This window comes from Heterodontus francisci, chromosome 7 (assembly GCF_036365525.1).
Source record: "Heterodontus francisci isolate sHetFra1 chromosome 7, sHetFra1.hap1, whole genome shotgun sequence".
NCBI lineage: Eukaryota > Metazoa > Chordata > Chondrichthyes > Heterodontiformes > Heterodontidae > Heterodontus > Heterodontus francisci.
The window spans coordinates 17,179,237-17,186,726 of NC_090377.1; positions in this window are offsets into that span (position 1 = coordinate 17,179,237).

Below are 7,490 nucleotides of genomic sequence, written 5' to 3' on the forward strand. Positions count from 1 at the left end.
GATTCCTAGCCTCTGACCTGCTCTTGTAGTCACGGTATTTATATGGCTACTCCAGTTCAGTTTCTGGTCAATGGTAGCCCCTAGGATGTTGATAGTGGGGAATTCAGCGATGGTAATGCCATTGAATGTCAAGGGGCGATGGTTTGATTGTCTCTTGTTGGAGATGGTCATTGCCTGGCACTTGTGTGGCGTGAATGTTACTTACTACTTATCAGCCCAAGCCTGGATATTGTCCAGGTCTTGCTGCATCTCTACACGGACTGCTTCAGTATCTGAGGAGTCACGAATGGTGCTGAACACTGTGCAATCATCAGCAAAGATCCCCACTTCTGACCTTATGATTGAAGGAAGGTCATTGATGAAGCAGCTGAAGATGGTTGGGCCTAGGACATTACCCTGAGGAACTCCTGCAGTGATGTCCTGGAGCTCAGATGATTGACCTCCACCAACCACTAGAACAAAGAACAAAGAACAAAGAAAATTACAGCACAGGAACAGGCCCTTCGGCCCTCCAAGCCTGCGCCGATCCAGATCCTCTATCTAAACATGTCGCCTATTTTCTAAGGGTCTGTATCTCTTTGCTTCCTGCCCATTCATGTATCTGTCTAGATACATCTTAAAAGACGCTATCGTGCCCGCATCTACCACCTCCGCTGGCAACGCGTTCCAGGCACCCACCACCCTCTGCGTAAAGAACTTTCCACGCATATCCCCCCTAAACTTTTCCCCTCTCACTTTGAACTCGTGACCCCTAGTAATTGAATCCCCCACTCTACGAAAAAGCTTCTTGCTATCCACCCTGTCTATACCTCTCATGATTTTGTACACCTCAATCAAGTCCCCCCTCAACCTCCGTCTTTCTAATGAAAATAATCCTAATCTACTCAACCTCTCTTCATAGCTAGCGCCCTCCATACCAGGCAACATCCTGGTGAACCTCCTCTGCACCCTCTCCAAAGCATCTACATCCTTTTGGTAATGTGGCGACCAGAACTGCGCGCAGTATTCCAAATGTGGCCGAACCAAAGTCTTATACAACTGTAACATGACCTGCCAACCCTTGTACTCAATACCCCGTCCGATGAAGGAAAGCATGCCGTATGCCTTCTTGACCACTCTATTGACCTGCGTTGCCACCTTCAGGGAACAATGGACCTGAACACCCAAATCTCTCTGTACATCAATTTTCCCCAGGACTTTTCCATTTACTGTAGAGTTCACTCTTGAATTGGATCTTCCAAAATGCATCACCTCGCATTTGCCCTGATTGAACTCCAGCTGCCATTTCTCTGCCTAACTCTCCAATCTATCTATATTCTGCTGTATTCGCTGACAGTCCCCTTCACTATCTGCTACTCCACCAATCTTAGTGTCGTCTGCAAACTTGCTAATCAGACCACCTATACTTACCTCCAAATCATTTATGTATATCACAAGCAACAGTGGTCCCAGCACGGATCCCTGTGGAACACCACTGGTCACACATCTCCATTTTGAGAAACTCCCTTCCACTACTACTCTCTGTCTCCTGTTGCCCAGCCAGTTTTTTATCCATCTAGCTAGTACACCCTGGACCCCATGCGACTTCACTTTCTCCATCAGCCTATCATGGGGTACCTTATCAAACGCCTTACTGAAGTCCATGTATATGACATCTACAGCCCTTCCCTCATCAATCAATTTTGTCACTTCCTCAAAGAATCCTATTAAGTTGGTAAGACATGACCTTCCCTGCACAAAACCATGTTGCCTATCACTGATGAGCCCATTTTCTTCCAAATGGAAATAGATCCTATCCCTCAGTATCTTCTCCAGCAACTTCCCTACCACTGACGTCAGGCTCACCGGTCTATAATTACCTGGATTATCCCTGCTACCCTTCTTAAACAAGGGGACAACATTAGCTATTCTCCAGTCCTCCGGGACCTCACCCGTGTTTAAGGATGCTGCAAAGACATCTGTTAAGGCCCCAGCTATTTCCTCTCTCGCTTCCCTCAGTAACCTGGGATAGATCCCATCCGGACCTGGGGACTTGTCCACCTTAATGCCTTTTAGAATACCCAACACTTCCTCCCTCCTTATGCCGACTTGACCTAGAGTAATCAAACATCTGTCCCTAACTTCAACATCCGTCATGTCCCTCTCCTCGGTGAATACCGATGCAAAGTACTCGTTTAGAATCTCACCCATTTTCTCTGACTCCACGCATAACTTTCCTCCTTTGTCCTTGAGTGGGCCAATCCTTTCTCTAGTTACCCTCTTGCTCCTTATATATGAATAAAAGGCTTTGGGATTTTCCTTAACCCTGTTTGCTGAAGATATTTCATGACCCCTTTTAGCCCTCTTAATTCCTCGTTTCAGATTAGTCCTACATTCCCGATATTCTTTCAAAGCTTCGTCTTTCTTCAGCCTCCTAGAACTTATGTATGCTTCCTTTTTCCTCTTAGCTAGTCTCACAATTTCACCTGTCATCCATGGTTCCCTAATCTTGCCATTTCTATCCCTCATTTTCACAGGAACATGTCTCTCCTGCACACTAATCAACCTCTCTTTAAAAGCCTCCCACATATCAAATGTGGATTTACCTTCAAACAGCTGCTCCCAATCTACATTCCCCAGCTCCTGCCGAATTTTGGTATAGTTGGCCTTCCCCCAATTTAGCACTCTTCCTTTTGGACCACTCTCATCTTTGTCCATGAATATTCTAAAACATATTGCCTCACTGCTCGAGTCCTCCATAGTGCCCTCCTTCAGCACAGCTGTGATCTCCTCTTTGACCAGTAATGCAACTCCTCCACCCCTTTTACCTCCCTCTCTATCCTGCCTGAAGCATCGATATCCTGGGATATTTAGTTGCCAATCATGCCCTTCCCTCAAGCAAGTCTCAGTAATAGCAATAACATCATACTCCCAGGTACTAATCCAAGCCCTAAGTTCATCTGCCTTACCTACTACACTTCTTGCATTAAAACAAATGCACCTCAGACCACCAGTCCCTTTGCGTACATCATCTGCTCCCTGCCTACTCTTTCCCTTAGTCACGCTGACTTCATTATTTAGCTCATTACAGGCTTTAATTACTACCTCCTTACTGTCCACTGACGACCTCATTTGGTTCCCATCCCCCTGCCACATTAGTTTAAACCCTCCCCAACAGCGTTAGCAAAAGCACCCCCAAGGACATTGGTTCCAGTCCGGCCCAGGTGTAGACCGTCCAATTTGTAATAGTCCCACCTCCCCCAGAACTGGTCCCAATGTCCCAAAAATCTGAACCCCTCCCTCCTGCACCATCTCTCAAGCCACGCATTCATCCTGACTATTGTTTCATTTCTACTCTGACTATCACGTGGCACTGGTAGCAATCCTGAGATTACTACCTCTGAGGTCCTACTTTTTAACTTGGCTCCTAACTCCCTAAATTCTGCTTGTCGGACCTCATCCCGTTTTTTACCTATATCATTGGTGCCTATGTACACAACGACAACTGGTTGTTCACCCTCCCCCTTCAGAATGTTCTGCAGCCGATCTGAGACATCCCTGACCCGTGCACCTGGGAGGCAACATACCATTCAGGAATCTCGTTTTCGACCTCAGAACCGCCTATCTACTCCCCTTACAATCGAATCCCCTATGACTATAGCCCTTCCACTCTTTTTCCCACCCTTCCGAACAGCAGAGCCAGCCACGGTGCCAACAACCTGGCTACTGCTGCCTTCCCCTGGTGAGCCATCTCCCTCAACAGTATCCAAACCGGTATACCTGTTTTGGAGGGAGATGACCGCAGGGGACTCCTGCGCTGCCTTCCTGCTCTTTCTCTGCCTTTTGGTCACCCATTCCCTTTCTCCCTCAGCAATCCTAATCTGCGGTGTGACCAATTCGCTAAACGTGCTATCCACGACTTCCTCAGCATCGCGGATGCTCCAAAGTGAGTCCACCCGCAGCTCCAGAGCCGTCATGCGGACTAACAAGAGCTGCAGCTGAACACACTTCCTGCACGTGAAGGAGTCAGGGACATCAGCCGTGTCCCTGAGCTCCCACATTGAGCAAGAGGAGCATAACACGGGTCTGAGATCTCCTGCCATTTTTAATCTTAAGCTTAACTTAGATAAATGAAAAAGGAACGAAAAGTTTTTACCAATCTCACGATAAAAAAAATGTAATAGAAAAAGCCTTACTTAATCTACACACAACCGAGTCCTTTTTATTTGGTTAGAGGAGGAGGGCGGGTGGGAGACACTACATATGTAGTGTCTCAGGTTCAGAAACAGCCCAAATATATCGGTCTTTACTTACCCAGCAGCCCCCTGGTCCTCTGAAAACAAAAGGAAAATTAAGTTGAAGTTGAAACTGACCTTCCCAGCTGATCACTCGCTCAGCACTCTCTGCTTCCGAATAGGCTGCTGCAATGAAATCTTCCTTTGTGCTAGGTATGACTCCAACCAGCGGAGGGTTTTCCCCCTGATTCCCATTTATCTCAGTTTTGCTAGGGCACCTTGATGCCATACTTGGTCAAATGCTGCCTTGATGTCAAGGGCAGTCACTCTCACCTCACCTCTTGAGTTTGGCTCTTTTGTCCATGTTTGAACCAAGGCTGTAATGAGGTCAGGAGCTGAGTGGCCCTGGCGGAACCCAAACTGAGCGTCACTGAGCAGGTTATTGATAAACAAGTGCCACTTGATGGCACTGTTGACGACACCTTCCATCACTTTACATGATGATTGAGAGTAGGCTGATGGGGTGGTAATTGGCCGGGTTGGACTTGTCCTGCTTTTTGTGTACAGGACATACCTGGGCAATTTTCCACATTGCAGGATAGATGCCAGTGTTGTAACTGTACTGGAACAGTTTGGCTAGGGGTGCGGCAAGTTCTGGACCACAGGGCTTCAGTACTATTGCCGGAATATTGTCAGGGCCCGTAGCTTTTGCAGTATCCAGTGTCTTCAGTCGTTTCTTGATATCACGCGGAGTGAATCGAATTGGCTGAAGTCTGGCATCAGTGATGGGGGCTTCAGGAAGAGGCCGAGATGGATCATCAACTCGGCACTTCTGGCTGAAGGTTGCAGCAAATGCTTCAGCCTTATCTTTCGCACTGATGTGCTGGGCTCCCCCATCATTGAGGATGGGGATATTTGTGCAGCCACCTCCTCCAGTTAGTTGTTTAATTGTCCACCACCATTCACAGCTGGATGTGGCAGGACTGCAGAGCTTAGATCTGATCCGTTGGTTATGGGATCGCTTAGCTCTGACTATCGCATGCTGCTTTTGCAGTTTGGCATGCAGATAGTCCTGTGTTGTAGCTTCATCAGGTTGACACTTCATTTTGAGGTATGCCTGGTTCTGCTCCTGGCATGCCCTCCTGCACGCTTCATTGAACTAGGGTTGGTCTCCTGGCTTGATGGTAATGGTAGAGTGGGGGATATGCCGGGCCATGAGGTTACAGATTGTGGTTGAGTACAATTCTGCTGCTGCTGTTGGCCCACAGTGCCTCATGGATGCCCAGTTTTGCATTGCTAGATCTGTTCGAAATCGATCCCATTTAGCACGGTGGTAGTGCCACACAACACAAAGGAGGGTATCCTCAATGTGAAGGTGGGACTTTGTCTCCACAACGACTGTGCGGTGGTCACTCCTACCTATACTGTCATGGACAGATGCATCTGCGGCAGGCAGATTGGTGAGGACAAGGTCAAGTATGTTTTCCCCTCTTGTTGCACCACCTGCCGCAGACCCAGTCTAGCAGCTATGTCCTTTAGTACTCAGTTAGCTCGGTCAGTAGCGGTGCTACCGAGCCACTCTTGGTGATGGACATTGAAGTCCCCCACCCAGAGTACATTCTGTGCCCTTGCCACCCTCAGTGCTTCCTCCAAGTGGTGTTCAACATGAAGGAGTGCTGACTCATCAGCTGAGGGAGGGCAGTAGGTGGTAATTAGCAGGAGGTTTCCTTGTCCATGTTTGACCTGATGCCATGAGACTTCATGGGGTCCAGAGTCGATGTTGAGGACTCCCAGGGCAAGTCCCTCCCTCCTGTATACCACTGTGCCACCACCTCTGGTGGGTCAGGACATACCCAGGGATGGTGATGGCAGTGTCTGGGACATTGTTTGTAAGGTATGATTCCGTGAATATGACTATAAGGTTGTTCCTTGACTAATCTGTGGGACAGCTCTCCCAACTTTGGCACAAGCCCCCAGATGTTAGTAAGGAGGACTTTGCAGGGTCGACAGGGCTGGGTTTGCCGTTGTCATTTTCGGTGCCTAGGTCGATGCCAAATGGTCCAATCAGTTTCATTCCTTTTTATTGACTTCGTAGCGGTTAGATACAACTGAGTGGCTTGCTAGGCCATTTCAGAGGGCATGTAAGAGTCAATCACATTGCTGTGGGTCTGGAGTCACATATAGGCCAGACCAGGTAAGGATAGCAGATTTCCTTCCCTAAAGGTCATTAGTGAACAAGATGGGATTTTACAACAATGTTTTCATGTTTCACTAGCTTTAAATTCCAGATTTATTAATTGAATTCAAATTCCATCTTCTGCTGTGGTGGGATTTGAACCCATGTCCCCAGAGCAATACCCTGAGTCTCTGGGTTACTAGTCCAGTGACAATACCACTACGCCACCGCCTCCCCGTTTACTCAGTCCTGTTCTCCACCCTATCACCAACCTTATATTTTTGTTCAACGGGTCAGGCATCATTTGTGTAGAGAGAAGCAGAGTTAACGTTCCAGGTCTGTGACCTTTCATCAGAACAGGCAAAGGTTAGAAAAGTATTAGGTTTTAAGCAAGGGACGGGGTGGGGTGGGGAGGAGGTGGGTGGGGAATGTTGATGGGGAAGAGAACAAAAGGGAAGGTGTGTAATAGGGCAGAGGACAGGAGAGATTAAATAACAAAGATGTCATGGCACAAAGGCATAGAGAGTGTTAGTGGTTGTGGTGAACGACAAAGCATTAGTCCAGGGAGTGTTAATGGCAGAATAATGAGCAGCTCTGTCCAAAAGCACAACATGAAAAACAGGCACATTGTTTAAAAAATAAAATAATTAAAATAAATAAATAAAAAGGCCAGTCATGCTCTGAAATTGTTGAAGTCAATGTTCAGTTCACAAGGCTGTAGAGTGCCTCATCAAAAGATGAGGTGCTGCTCCTCGAGTTTGCGTTGATGTTCACTGGAACACTGCAGCAGGCCAAGGACAGAAATATGGGCATGAGAGCAGGTGGGTGTGTTGAAATGGCAAGCAACTAGGAGCTCGGGGCCATGATTTCGGACTGAACGGAGGTGTTCCACCAAGTGCACACCCAATCTACATTTGGTTTCCCCAATGTAGGGGCAACTGCGATAAAAGGTCACAGACCTGAAACGTTAACTCTGCTTCTCTCTCCACAGATGCTGCCAGACCTGCTGAGTATTTCCAGCATTTGCTGTTTTTATTTCAGATTCTACAATTTTTTTGCTTTAGGAAAATGGGTTGTCGACTTGACATCACTTGTTTATC